The sequence below is a fragment of the Anser brachyrhynchus genome (assembly GCF_964034855.1).
Source record: "Anser brachyrhynchus genome assembly, chromosome: 14".
In the NCBI taxonomy this organism is placed as follows: domain Eukaryota; kingdom Metazoa; phylum Chordata; class Aves; order Anseriformes; family Anatidae; genus Anser; species Anser brachyrhynchus.
In genome coordinates, this window is record NC_137709.1 from 18,726,104 (window position 1) to 18,741,700 (window position 15,597).

The 15,597-nt window shown below is 37.2% G+C and overlaps 1 long non-coding RNA gene across 1 annotated transcript; it reads left to right on the forward strand.

Moving 5' to 3' along the window:
• The first annotated feature begins 648 nt into the window (after positions 1-648).
• Positions 649-14,683, forward strand: LOC308177544. Its single transcript, XR_013939241.1, has 3 exons — positions 649-853; positions 13,957-14,019; positions 14,345-14,683. It is a non-coding gene; the product is annotated as an uncharacterized lncRNA (long non-coding RNA).
• The last annotated feature ends 914 nt before the right edge of the window (positions 14,684-15,597 follow it).

Consider the following 15,597-nt stretch of genomic DNA (forward strand, 5'->3'; position numbering starts at 1 on the left):
GTCCAGGCTGCCTAAACAGAAGATGCTGCTTCTTACACTTCTTTCTGTTTAAGAATCAATGGACAATGTATAAAAATAGACACTTTATTGGGGAGGAAAACTGGAGGACACAAAACTCATAAAAAGAAAAAAAATAAAGCCTTAATGTTTAAGTTACAATCACGTTCCTTTGCATAGTCTCTATCTCAAACCCAGTCAGCTTTGAATTATTTCAAAATGACACGGTTTTAACGAGGTATTTCTTCTTTCACCTCTACCATCTTATGAAAAGAGGCCATAGGATTCAGGTTAGGACAGTCTGCTGAGTGGAACTCCCAGCACCTGAGGCAGAGGAAAAATGCCAGAAGCAAGTCTCTCCTTTTCTGCTTAAGTCTCATGTGTATGAGCTAGATGTCAAAGATTTCCAATAAACATTGACTATACCCCCCTCTTCAAGGTAGAGTACTAGGCTCATTAGGAGCAAAGTTTAACGGTTCCAGTACAGGGAACAGCCTTGTAGGACTTTTTAAATTACAGTGTTTGACATAAGGCCTGTTTTTCTTGAGTCAATTCTTAAATCTTGCTTCCAGGATGTAGGCTACCTCCTCTCTCTGAAAGAGTCAGGGCCAATGCAAACATGACAATTTAGTTAAATAGAAGGGTCTGGGTTTGATAGGTGACACAGCTGGAAGTGTGATAGATAATAAATGTAATTATGCTCAAACTCCTATTGGGCTGGCAATTAATATATAAAAAGAAAATGGTAGGGTTTTTTTTAATTATTATTATTTTTACTTTTTTATTTGTTTTGAGGGAGAAGCTTCACCGAACATAAGCGCTAATGTTAGTTTGTAGAAGGACAGGAATTTAGCAGGTGAGGGCTTTTTCTTTACAGCTGAGAAAGAAAAAGATTAGTTAGTCACTATTATTTCACATTTTCTATTTGTTTTGTTTGTTACTAAAGAAACAAGCAAAAAAATTGAACTTAAAAATTCACCAGTAAGGGGAGGAGGGAGGGTAAGAATTTCTTTTCTGAAAAGTAGAGTTCACTGTCAAATTGGGCTTCAAAATGTTAAGTGTCAAGAAAGAAGAAAAAAAGAAGCCGAATTTGTTATGGCTCTACACCTGGTAGAGCTTTAACCCTTCACTTAGTAAATCAGAATAGACGAATAGACCTAGTGGTTTCTACTGCGTAAAATTAAATTATTTAGAGTTTTTTGTTGTTGTTGTTGTTGTTTTTTTTGGTTCAGGATATGTGATCAAGGCAATGGGCTAAGTTCTCTGTGGTCTTACAGTAGGGTTCTTTTAGATGTACTCCATTGATTGAGGAGAATTATGAAGCCCTTTACAATGGGGTCTGGTCTTACTATATCCCAGATCCATGGACTCTTGATTAAGAATAATTAGTATAGTTATAGAATAATTAGTAGCTGTTAATAAGAAATATGTGGGAAAAATATCTAGTGGCTTTTACAGGTAGAGTACTGCTATTGTTTATAAAAGAAAAATGTTTTAATATATCTCTTACTTTTTATAAATGCTTCTAGGTCCTCTTAAAATAAATAAGGCTATATAGGAGGAAAATACTCTTTCCTCATTTTGCTGAAAGTCTTGCTGTTTCATGTGAGATAATTGAAGAGTGCTGTCATGTTTTCTAAAGTCAAGATGATAAATGTTTTTTGAAATAGTGATCACGGAATAACAGGAACACGAACAGTTTCACTTAGGTAAATGCTTACTTTTCAAGTAGATTACATAGATTATTTTTTTAACAGTAGTACGAATATATGAATTGGTCGGAAAGTAATTTAAAATATAGTCATTCTGATATTTTATTTTAAATATTTTATACTGGGATACAGCTTTTGTCCTATCTTGGCAACTGCACTCTCTTCAGCTTCTGGAGATTTATAAGATATGACCCAATACAAATATTTTATGAACTTCTACACATGAAATAATTCAGGCTAAATCACATTTTCTTTTGTTTAATTTCAATGTTATGAGCACATTGGCCGTAAAGCCCCTCAAACAATCTATTATAGCACAACGATGAATGAGAACGTTTATGAAAGCTTCAGTTAGCTGCTGTGTTCATAGAGCGCTTCAAAGCAAATGGAAGTAACCTACATAGCAAAACACTAGTTCAGCTACCAAAGTTGTACTCACAATAAAACAAACAAACAAAAAGATTTTTAAAGCCAGAAAAGAAATTCCTTTAATTTTTAAAGGATGATTTAGGTGGTAAAAAAGGGTACATCTGGTTTTGAACTAGCTTATTTGTAATCTACTCTAAGGAGATGAGTAGCAGCTAGATCATCTGAGGTATTTATGTAACCTTTATGGAAAGGTTTATAAAAATACTAGCTTCTAAACTGAAATGTGTGAATATTGACAAAGCAAATATGGGTTCACATATGTTAAGATTTATGCTGGTTACAAAAAACTGTGAATGTCACGATCTGCTAGTGTGCCTTGCAGTGTCCAGACTCAGAGTGTTTATAGGTAAAAAGTAATTTGCAGGTTCACTTCAGAATAGACAGCAATGACCTCGTGCTTCTTGAAAGCAAAGGAAAATGGGTGAAGAAAATGCCGAGATAACTCACCAGAGATAGACACATCTCTGCAAGGATTGTTGTTGGTTTACGAAGTGTTCCCTTGTTCTTCATTGTTGGAAGGAAAAATGTGGGGATGTTGATAACAGTTGGTCTCTCTTCTCAAATCCCCCCGTCACCTTATTTTTTTTTAATTCTGGATTTTGTGTTCTGAAAATATGCTCTTTTAGAAAGCATTGTTCTTTCTAATGTGTTGTACAATTTGCAAATAACTTAAATGACTCTAATCTAAGGAATAAAAGAAGTGAACAGGCAAGGTGCTTGCTTTTCCAGTAGTTCATGATTGAAATGAAATATTTTTTCTCAAATAGTGATCTTAGAAATTAAACTGTTTTTATACTGGCACATAGCATGATGTTAAAGGATGTTATATTGCTAAAGGATGTTAAATTGTTGGTCTTTAATATTATTGGTGATAACTTTGACTCAGAATATTTATTTTTGCTTCTTTGGGGTTTAAGCATTGGTTTCTGGCGTTTTGCATTTGTGTTGTTTCTTTAAATATTTTGCAAAATCTTTTAACTGCACAAAATCTCTCATGGTGTTTTAGAAGGAGAAGCATGGTAGAAGATTTACAAGGCAAGTAAATTATGCTTATTGTAAAGTGAAACAAGAACTATGCATGCTATCATTAGTAGCATTAACACCTTGTATTTTTCAGCAAAGGCTTGAATCTTCTGAAAATGAAGACATAAAAGCTGAGCTTCACTGATTTCTACAGAGAGCTTTGCAGACAATGTCAAACAATACTTCTGTGATAGCTAGCTGTTTGATTCTGTCATTCATTTCTCATTCTCTGTGGAGGTAAATTTGACAGCTTAGCTGTTCTCATTAGTGGGAAGTTTCTAAAAAATCCGTAACCGTGTGTAGTTTTCTATCTTGTCCTTGGTCATCTCTTGCTCTAGTTTATTCAAGTGTTTGTTAGAACTTTTTTCTTAGTCTCTAACACGTTGTATATGCAAGTTCCTAATACTTGAACAAGGTTTATTTCACTAGTTATTAGTCCTGAATACCAGTTTGATATAGAATTTAGAGTCAATCTAAACCATATCTGTGTTGATAAAAGCAAATTCTAAGATATGATCTTCCATACCTTTAAAGATTCTTTTGCTGATCTGTCCATTCCTATACATTTCTAAATAGTATCTAAACCCATCTAACTAGGGCATGGTTGTTGGTTGTTGGAAAGGCATGTATACCCAAATGAGTCTTAACTATATATCCCGATTGTTATGGAAAGGCAGGGGAGAGAGAACTGAGATTTGCATGGCTAACAAATGTAGTGCTCTGGACACAAAAGGGGAAGGGAATTCCAACATGGAAGGCTTTTCAGAGTACCGCAAACCAACTCTCCCAATGTGTCTGTATTAGATGTCATGTGTTTGGTTGAAACGGCAAAAATGTTTTGCCAGACTTCATTCATCACATTATAAATGACCCAAGTCAAATATTTGTGTTACCTGAGTCTCAGTTGAGTTGGATCTGGTAGAATTTGTTCAAAAGAGTTTTAAAATGTTTCATTCCGGCTGGATAGCTCGCAAATCTTGTTGCTACTATCTTGCCTGTATTTCTGTTGCAAAAGTACATCTTACAGTGAACTGACAGAAGTTTTTTCCCCAAGTGTCTGTCAGATTGTTAACTAGGTACATCTTTTCAATTAGTGGTGTATACATTAGAGCACGTTAATTGTTATCAGGGTCTTGTTGCTTACATGGACTGGGCTGTATGATGACTAGATTAATTTAGTTTTAGCTGAAATATTAGAATAAAAATCACATAGAATCAAGTATGTTTGACAAGCATACATTAATGCAGCAGGAATTTTGTCTGAGTCTCATCATATGTATATATGGAATTCATTGATTACAGCTGCTACCTTCTGATTATGTGAGGCTAACGGTGTAGGCGGCTTCTTTATAACCTGACACTTGGATTATCAGGGCCTTAAGAATCAATAGCAAATCTGCGGAATTTCATGCAAAATGGGATACGGTGTTGTGTACATCTCAAATTAAGACTGCATAAATGACTGGAAATTCTCAACTGACATTGCTGTTTGTGGCAACACGTTCTTCGGGTATAGCTACAAAAGGGCCTTTAAATGTAAGCCCTCACTTTGACTTTTTCTCCTGTAAAAGCCCTCAGTTGACTGTATTTTATAGATTGAATCAGAAACATTATCTGCAAGGGACAGAACCACTGTAGTTGGATTAAAATGAGTTGATTGGTAGGAAAATCACTTCTCGTTGTATACCTATCACCTGTTCTTCCCTGCCCCCTCTCCCTTCCCGAAGTGCCCAGTGGATTGAGATTTATTTTTTTTAACTTGACCCCCCCCCTTGCAGTATGAATCCTAAATTGCGTCTTTAAAAAATAAAAACCTTTCAGCAATTGCTCGAACTTTGTTGCTTCATCCACAAACCAAATGTCAGCAACTTTTTCAGAGGAGACAGGCGCCTTAATATAATGAGACACTTGCTGCATGCTTCTGCTTTAAGTGACATTGAGTTGCTGAGATATTGGCAAACCTGTCCAGTAGACACTCAGCTCGTCTTTCTCTGATGGTTCTAGTTCACTTCACTTATGCTGACTCCTCTATTTCCTTTTGTCATTTGAGAATTTCCTATTCAATGAAAACCTCCTTTTGAGACTAATTAAAACCAGAGAGATTCTTTGAAGCAAAAATGCTATAAAGAATTGCGCTCTCATTCATAATATGAGAATATGGTGATTATGAAGGATTTACATTAAGATCAGCTGCAAAAAGAAATTCAGAATGTATAGCTGTGTAGTTGTGGTATTTAAGAACTGTACATGTTGAGAATATCTTATTCCTGCTACTGCTTTTGTTTACGTATATCATTCCACACACTTAGTTGCTGCTGCTGTGGAAGAGTAATTAATGATTGCCTGTTGATTTAAAGTCTGAAATAAACCCTTTCTCATTTCTTAAATTAATTCAGTATACAGTAATATTTGAATTGTTTCCAGTCAGATCCTGGGATGTTGTTGATTTCATTATACTGCATGCTGTAGATGAGCAGACTGCAGGTGTGGTCAGGACAGACTATCTAGATGTGGTATATAACATGAGTCTTTTTGTATTGTCTGAGCACGTCGTAACCTCAGTTTGTCTTGCAAATCCTGGATGTTATTTTAATCTTGTTTTATACATAAGAACCTGTGGCAAGAATTACCAAAGGTCACACAAGACCATGAAGGTAAACTATGCTCATCTTTCTTATATTGTAGAGCAAACTGCTTTAACTCCATTAGTTCTGCTCCAAAGGTAAAGCTCCCTGTAACAGTAAGCCAAGAGTTCGACAGTTCTTGTGTAGGTCTTCCTGCATCAAATTGTCATATTTGGTTTGTTCAAATGTTTATTTCCACAAGGTTTGCAGCACAGTGCTTTTCACTGGCTGTTAGTTTAAAACTAGTTGTTCTTTTTGACAGTGTTCCACCAGCACTTGTTCTTTCAGAGTGCAAGACAGCTTGTATATTCTTTCTGAGAAGGGATTTTATCAACATGCTGCTCTTGAACATGCCTACAGCTATACTGCTATATGTGCTAGCTAGTGTATCTTAGCAGGAGGAAAACTTATGTGAGGCTTATTGGGGTTTCTGAGAAGATACAGTATGTTAGTAAAGGCCATAGCAAGATCAAGAAGAATAGCTTTCTCAAAGGCTATTAAATGTGACAAGGAAGATGCAACTCCTGGTTTCAAAAATTCTTAAACCACTGGTTTTACAGAGGTTGGAATGTTATGCTAGGCCAAGTATCACCCTGTACTTGCTCAGGTCTTACACTTTTCCCTTCAGTGTCTTTTCATGGCCCTTGGCTGAATTCTGGGCTAAATGCTGCTTTCTGAACTAATATCTGTTCTCATAGAGGTGGAACAAACTGTTGTGTAAATATGACAAAGTATCCCCAATTTTAACACATGCATTCTATGAACCTGCTAGCTGATGTTCTGGCTTCTTCTGCTATGTCCTTATGCCTGAGCAACTCTTCTATAAGAGTAGCTTTCTGGTATCTTTCCCTCATCTCTTTCCCAACCTTTCTTATCTTTAAAATTGTCTTATATTTTTTTCATTTGTTAAAGTATTTGATTTTTCAAGCTACTGTAAGGCAATAGCTTTTGAGTGGCTGTTTGACCTGGCATGTTTTTTTGGTTTTTATTATTCAGAAATGGCATTTTTATACAGTTTTCTGCAGTAGTTTGCAGGTCAGAAAAATTAAAACTGAAAGATTTTGTATCATCTTTTAGTTCAACTTTTGCACACTTAAGTTAATGGAATTTGTATCAAAGGATACAGGAGATCATTCTAGTAATGTTATGTTACAATTTAGGAAAGTTGTGCAGCGTAATGTGTGATTTGCCTCAGTAGTAGGAGTGTCATGTAACAGACAATGACACAAAGGATGATCAACTAAGTTTGGCAGAAATTGTTACTGAAGAGCAATATATTCCACATGGCTTTATGGAACACTTTGACCACGTATATCAAATACATGCTTTTAGTAACCCCTACCAGTATGCAAATAGTTCATTTTGAGTGACTTTTTAAAAGGGGGGGTTCCTGCTATGGAGACAACATTGTTTGAGGGGAGGCAAAGAAGCTTCTCTGTATGTAACAAGTGACAACTAACACTGCTTAATGTTGCCAATAACAGTATCGTTCTGCAATGATTAATACAACAGTAAACCTGCACGCTGCTTCCTGGCTAGGGTACGCTTTTCAAGAGTGCATGGGTGCATTTATTCAGTGAAAGATTGAGAAGGTGACAGTGTTATATTGTAAAAATGCTGTGACTAATGATTTAGTGTAGAGGTGGTAGTGTTAGGTTAGAAGTGTGAGGGATATGGGAGGGCAACTCAAAAAATGCACTTCGATTATTAATATTTTCTGCATTAAATGGGGTAGGCTGCTTTCTGTAAGCTTCCTTTCATTCCAGCTGGCATTAAACACTAAATACTAATGCTATCTTTCTGGAGTTCAGGACTATTGACAAATACGCTACAAATTAAATTGCAGAATCAGGCATCCCTGGCAGCAGTGGCTGGTTATTAATGTTGTGAACCTGCACAAGGCTTTCAGGGAGATCCTCCTGTACGGCTGCCTTGTGCTCGCAGGGAGGAGATAAACCTGCCACTTCTGAAGAGCTTTTGATCACGGTGTCCAGACTTGCGGCTTCTCAAGCCCCATCCCTTTTAATTTGCGTTGCTGTTCCGCCTGAGGAGTTAGTGCGTATTAGTATTCGCCATGTCCTAATGCTGAACAAGTAACAGGCATTTTTGCAGTATCTGCGTGAACTCTAATCTTCGTATTTTGCTGGTTTATAAATAGCAAATGAGTTTTCCTGGACGAGCAGGATTTTATTTTTTTGCTTCAAGCAACAAAGATGCATTCTAACAGCAATGCAGGCGTAATTTAAGGTCTGAGTTAGGTCTCCAGGTATCTTCCTATCTCACCCTCCCTCTGAGCCACCATTAATGAACACTTCATGCTCTTGCCCTGGAGAGGGTGGGTGTTGACATTTAATTTTCACGTATTTTTTTCCGCAAGATATACCAAGACGGCAGGGCAGCCCCTTGTACAGCAGAGGAAGCTGTGCATTTTCGGGAAGAGGAGACCTGGTCGTGTCGTGCTGGGTTGGCCCGGCCCGGCCATGTCGGTGCTGCCTCAGGCCCGGCCCGGCTTGGGGTGCGCTGCGCTGGCGCCCTGCCCGCTGCCTGCTCGGGCCGCGCGTGCGGGTTGGCTCCTGAGGGGGAGGCCTCGCAGCCCTGCTTTCAGCAGCACGGCCAGAAGTTGCAGGCTGGGCCAGAGCCGAGCTGACCAGGCGTAAGGGCCTCTTGGTTACTCAAGGCCCTGGCACTTGCAGACGCAGTCACTGCACTTCTGAGCCGTGTTTGTGCTTGCTGGGCAGAGGCGGGGAGGGGAACTGGTGCTGCCCTGTCGGCCCAGTGCCCAGGGGTTGTCCTTCCCTGCTGGAGGGACAGCAGTAGACTTGCTGTGAGGGCAGGAGGCCAGCTGTGTGCTGCCATGCCCTGGGCCGGATAGGGAGTTAGTTACAGGGCAAAAGTCAGGATCGACATAATATCATAGTGTTGAAAGGCAGTCCTTAGTGCTTTGCCCAGGTGGAACTGCTGCAATGCTGCCACTATTGCTGCTCCTCACTAGGCTCCTTAGCAGCCACTGCAGAGGAGGAAAATGAGCTGGAATGCCAGAGATAAAGGGCTACAATTAGAAACAGCCCTTGCGAAGCAACGGATGTAATGATGGCATTTAGTAAATATGTCCAGTACTAGCAGCCACTTTGAGAGAGTACTTAAAGGCCAAGTAAAGGAGCACATAGGCCGATTGCCATTCATGAGTTTTCAGGTTGAACTAGGTAAAAGATGATACAGCAGACATGCAGCCAAACTGCACTGCAGTGGCAAGTAGGTGGCAGTAGGACATGCCAAAACCGATCGGCCTCACTTTGTGGTGTAGCTTGGCTCAGTCAATCTTGTATAGGTAGGCCTGCTGGGTGCCTAGCATCACTTGAAGAGACATGGCTGTTAGTGAGCTCCCAAACAACTATTACTCATTATATTAAAGATACAGATTTAAACAAGTGATTGTGAAAGTTGACTTTTAAAGTTTATTTGTGCTGCTGATAGGAAAGAAGCTCTATGTGGCTGAGAATCCAGACAGTTCGTCTGTCAATCGTGCTTGACAAATACAATTTTTTAAACCAACTTCACCATACATAACAACAGAAGATCAAATAGAGGCAAGGAGGATGAATCCACAGGTCCATTATCAGTTTTTATCACATGCTGTGGAGCCCATTACAACTTATATAGCTGTACAGTAACCTGTACATTAATGGGTGCAATTACTTCAGTCATGGTTTGAGGCCGAGCAGTGATGCTTTGTCACAAAATTCTCCAAGTAGGATTCACAAATTACAGCCAATTAATGGCTGGAACACACACAAATCGAGTTCTATATACACAACTGTGGTATAACACAAATGAAGTTCCACTTTGACAGCTTTTCTCTAGCTTTGTTTTACTCATAGGCTTTGTTTTTTTTCCACACGTGACCTCTCTATCCTTTGTTCTTGCTATGTTCACGACTATTTAATTGTGCAGTGCCTTTGTATGTCAGTATTGATATTTATACGTTCCAGGCAAATTAACTAGCCATGTTGCCAAATTGTAATGCCTGACTTCTTTGCCACCATTTAAAAAAAAAAAAGTATTGAATACATGGACTTGATTCTCCTGAGTTCTTGTTTGAAAAGTAACCTGATGAAACAGCAATTTACAAGTGCAAACAGTAAATCTCTGACACGAGAATATCAAATGTAGTCACCTCACTGTTGTTTTGTTATTCCCTTGGCACTACCCTTGTCCCTCTGAACTGTATAAAATGCAGGCTGCTTGACCAAGATAATTGCTGCTGAACAATGCTGTATTATTAACATGCACATCAGCACCACAGCCTAGACCTGCTGGGGCCTTGCTGCAGTGCATATGAGAGGTACAAAGAGCAGCAGAGAAAAATCCTTGAAGACAAATTCGGATAGTTGCCAGCTTTTATTTCTTTTTGATTGAATGTATCAGAACTCTCCAGTTTACAGGGCAAATATGAGACTCTTAAGCTGAGGGTCAAAGTAGACTTTCACACTAAGACTGTAGAAGGGATTTTCTATCCTGCAGATTTTCTCATCCATGCACATTAGAGAATTTTTTTCCCTGCCAGTGGTGAAGAAATCCACCCCACTTAATCATATTATCCTGTGACTCAGCAATAGTTGTGCCATTATATCGCAGTGTTCTGGTTGACATTGACTGCTTAATCCCTAGCATAAAAAATTTTGTGAGACTGGTAAGGTCAGCTGTTCTTAAAGGAACGGCTTTTTCTTACAAGTTTGAAACTATCTGACTTGATGACACAAGAGAAAGAGATGGAACAACAAAAGTTAACTTTGATATCATTGTGAAAGGCTTTCTCAAGTTCTGTGTGTCACTCAAGAGCTTTCTGTCACAATTGTTAGTAAGAGCTATAGTCTGAAAATAAAATCATAGCATTAGGTTCTGACACTTAGTCTGGATAGCAGTAGTCTGTAGTATTAAACAGTCATGGATTCATAGCAACATTAAGTTTAAAAACAAAAAAAAACCCACAACCAACCAGAAAAAAAAATCCACACACCAAAAAAACAGATTCAACAGAGCTGTAATCAAGGCTGCAATCAAGAACACTGATAAACAATTTTTCAATAATCAGATCATGGTAAAGCCTGTGCTGGTGCTGTCACACAGATCACACTTAAATGAGCGAATTGTTAAAAAAATCCACCCTATAGTGAATAATGGTAAAGAAGCTCTGTCTTAATGTCCTTTTCTTCCATTATGATCTTTGGCTGTAGATTGTATGCTTCCATTTGGAATTGGTACCTTTTAGGTAAAAATTTCAAGTATATGTGCTGGAGCTTTTTAAGTAAACTGATAAAATGAAAAATGGGATTTGGACCTGTACAAGTTCATTTAAGCAGATGAAATTTTGAAAATAAAAACACAACAACAAAAAAAAACCCACCCTGAGTTTAGATGTTTTGGTCCTGAACTGTAGTTCTCGTTTCATATGGACTGCCTGTCATTTTTTAATATTGCACAGTGGAGCAGTGTAAGTTGCTCTAGGTGTTTTATCTGGAGGATTATATCTTATGGGTACTTTTGCTTTGTTAGTATGCTATCTCTTTTTAAGGTTTTCCTCTAATCAAATTTGTCAAGTTTTGAGAGTAAGCTTGACAAAGAATAGCATAGTACTAGAGATACTTCAAAAATCAAAGCAAGTGTAAGCTGAGACAGAAAAAAAGACCTTACTGTTTCCCACCCTTGGAAAATCTACAAAACATGTTTTGTAGACACGTCTGCGTGAACTGAGTGCCTAAAGAAAGGTGAAGCTTTATAAGATATTTGTGAAGTTCAAGGCTGTTGTCAACACTTTGAAGACTATAACTTCTTAGTAAATTCTGTTTAACAGGAAATGCATAAAATCAGCAGCACTATATCATGGTCTGGGTAAGCAAAACAATTTGTAGAACTCAGCGATGCTGACATGCAAAGGCCTAAGATCTAAAAGCAATTACTCTTAGAGCAATTTTACTTAATCTAGTTCACTCTTAATCACAACCAGGAAGAATTATTGATTGTAGCAAATTGCAGCATGCCAGCTCAGTTTTTTCACGTGTACTGATTCTGTGGTAAGCAGTAGTTTTCATTTTTACTCCATGTATTTCAACCACTTCAGAGAAGAACACAACTTCATAGTTTGTCTATATCATCTCCTTAATACTTTATATAATGACTGTGCATATTTTTCTCCTTGCTTTATGTGAAGGGTATTTCAAAATGTTTTTCTTTTGATTCCTTAGGAGATTTAGTCTTTTTGTCACCAGTGTATACTCATTAATTTTTGTCTCACAGGACCTTCTGTCTTCTCCATGTGCTCTTCATTTCCATTATCATAACTCCTTTTAAGAGCTGTACTGAACTGCTAACCTATAGCTTCCAGTAATCCATTTGAATCCTACTTTTCTGTTTTTAAATGGTAGAAGAAACTCCAGATCATAGTTAATGACTGAATGTGCTTGTTTATTATACTTTTTAATGTAATTTTATTGTTATTAGTTCATCATTTGCAACTGTTTTTGTCTAAAAATTTTCAGTTTCTTTATGGTATTCATAGTGCCCCTAACTCTGTGTATGTATTAGTTGTGTAGGTTTTGGCTAATCTCCCCATAAGGTTCCCCAAAAAGGAAACTGTAGGTTACAGTCTTGTACCTGGTTTGTTAATTCTCAGTAACTCTGAAGCTGAGCCAGGCAGCACTTTTAGAAAGTCCCATTATAAGTCTCTCGGTTCAGAGAGACTCATTTCTCAGAAGCTGCTGGTGGATGCACATGAACAGATGATGAATAACGAATATTTAGAAACTGCTGTAGACAATAGACAAAGGAAGATTTGGGTAAAGCTACTGCATGGAATTTAACCTCTGATGTTAATTTAGCCATACATAAGTAGTATTGCCTCATGTTGCATTAATATTGGGAATCTGGTCTGTGTTCCTGAACAACAACAAATAAAATAAATAAATAAATAGAGTTTACCATTGAAGAGGTAAAGAGTTCCTGAAGGAGAGCAGATGTCAAAGGAAAAAGGCAGTATATCTTAAACTTCATGTTCTGGCCAAAATCTGATAAACTGCTACTGACGTTAACTATTCTGCAAGGCTCACTCTGGGGTCAGTCTTAAAATCTTTCTGTTAATGGTGTCCATATAATTTAGTGAAATTTCTTGAATTGTTCATCACGAGGTTTCTAGCTAAGATGTGTCAAAGTGAAGCACGCTGCGTTTTCTGGTCATGAGTCACTTTGCATGTGGCTTAACTCCATCTGACTTGCTAAATGCAGTATTCAGATTGACGGATGAACTGGAAATGGTGACTCCACAAATGCTAGATTCATGTACTGGAATGTTCTGGCAATATTTCCTATTACTTCTGCTTTTCTGTATCTGTTTTATTGATGTGCTAGTATTTTATATGGTTAGAACACTAACAAAAAGGAGGTAATTTCTTCAAACTAATTCTTAATTTACAAATTTGTAATAGTCATCCGCTAGAGTTTTGCAAAGAGTAGGCTCTCCTTTAGATGAGCGCTGTCTGTGTAATTAACTTTGAAACATGGAGGTTTTGCTTGACCTAGACTAGATTCTGGGTTTGGAGAAATGTTCAGGGAAGTTATTTGAGATTAAACATTTCTTGTATCAAGATTCAAAACCAGTATGTTAGCAGTTCTTATTTGATTATAGACACCTAAATGCTTCTGTAATTTGTAAAACCATTAAAATTACCAAATTTGTATGTTATATACCACGTAGCCACATAGGATTAATGACAGGTGATGGTTTGTCCTTGATGAATAAAAGTAATACAATTTAAATATTTCTGGTATTGCTGAAAGTATTTGATATTTTTTATCAATAAACATTGAAATTGAAACTACATAGCATTCTGTAATTGTTCAGCTGCTGGATGTCTCATCATAGAACATTCTCTTGTGCAATACTTCATAGCATCTCAATTCCTCGAAACTTAACTCTGTCAAGTTATCTTTGATCCAGAAAATGTGATAGTAGAATTTGTCAGATGTGTTCTGGATAAAGAATGAATCACTTGTATTTTTTCAAACCATCTGTAGAGATACTTGACATTACTATGATGTGATATTTTTCTTTTCCCTTTTAATTGGGTAAAAAATAAAATTAAGAATTAACATACTCAGAATATATTTATTTGCAACAGATGTCAAGAAAACAAGGCCCGTAAAAGAAGTTTAAATGAGGAAGGCTTCTATCTTCCTATCGAGTAAGTAAAAATCCTGACTCATGTTTCATCTGCTTTGCAACAGCATATGAGGGCTTTAACAGAGATGCTGTAGCATGTTTTCATCCAGTGGTGCATTTTTTTTGAGATCAGATGTAGCAAACTCCTTAGACTTGTCATGACTTGTACGTTGAAGACAGTCATTTGTAACAGAAAGCATACACAAAATATTAAGAACTTATTCTCAGTAGTGGGTAGAGGTTGGAGAAAAAAAAAAAAAAACACAAAAAAGCAAAAGGGTATTTTGCACTGCTATGACCTTAAATACTCTTCAGGCGTGTTCTGAAACAGCTTTTCTTTTGCCAAGAGTAGACCACAACTTCAGTGTGACTGTAGAGGCTGATCCTCCTGGTCCTTTTTCCGTGGCAGCAAAGGCGTTGTTGACCTGTGGTTCCCTCTTACTTCATCGTCTTCCATCACCTTTTTGTTTGCCTTCCTTTGACATGATGTGGCCAATAATTTTATGCTAAACACAATGTCTGTACTGCACTTGCCAGCATGTTACTCTTACTTCAGCATTTCCACAGGTGCTGCTGCTGCACCTTATGTTCTAGACAAAAAAAAAATATATATCTAAAAGCTTGCTTGATAGAGCTAGGGCTGTTAGGGTATGTTTAGTACATAACTAAGTCCCCTAGCATCATTTGCAAACAGCAGACCACCAGATTAATACCTGGAAGATTTTTAGTGCTATGAATCACCCTGAAAAAAGAGGTGAGAGCTTTCAGAAACAGATTGGTTTGGGTCATTTTTATAAATTGCACTAGCATAACTGGCTGTTATGAGTTTATTATGAAATGTGAAATTTCACAAATACCAAAATCAGTCTCTATCATCTGCTCTTGTGTTGAAAAGGTGTTTTTTTTGTTTGTTTTTTTAATCAAGCTCATCTTCGTTCACTACATTGTTTCTGTTATGGTTGAAATAATTACAGTTCAATAATAATGCATTTAAAATACATAAATAAACACCCAAACTGCTGTCTAACTCTAAGAATTGACTGTGTGGCTTATGGAAATTGGCCATTTTATGGAAAAAATGCTTGAAGGAAAATATTTCCTAATTTTAGGAAAAATTAGCTTATCTCAGCACATTAGTTTGAATACCTAGTCGTCACTTGATCCAAAACTTCAGATGGAAATGAGTATACATGAACACCTGCAAATTGCAAGTTTTTTTTACAACAAGTTTGTAAACAGATCACCATTAATAAATCACCATTAATTTGGCATGTCAAAGCTACTACAGTAATGATAAAGGCCATTAATTAGAAAAAAAAAAAGATTTGGAAACACAATTCTGAAGCTTTGAATATTTTAAATTTTCATTGCTTTTTAAAATCAAAATTTCACAAGCCTTCCCACAGTCAAAGATGTAACTAGGGAATTCTACTGGGAATTTAAATTTCCATAACAGAACTTTTTCTAACGCTATGAAAAAACTATAGTTGATTAGCATTCCAGTAAGATTTATAAATATATTTTGTAAGGTGTGAAATTCTATTTTGCTCTGCCCTAAAATAAACTTAAACAATAACTGGTCCTTGTGTGTGAAGCTAAC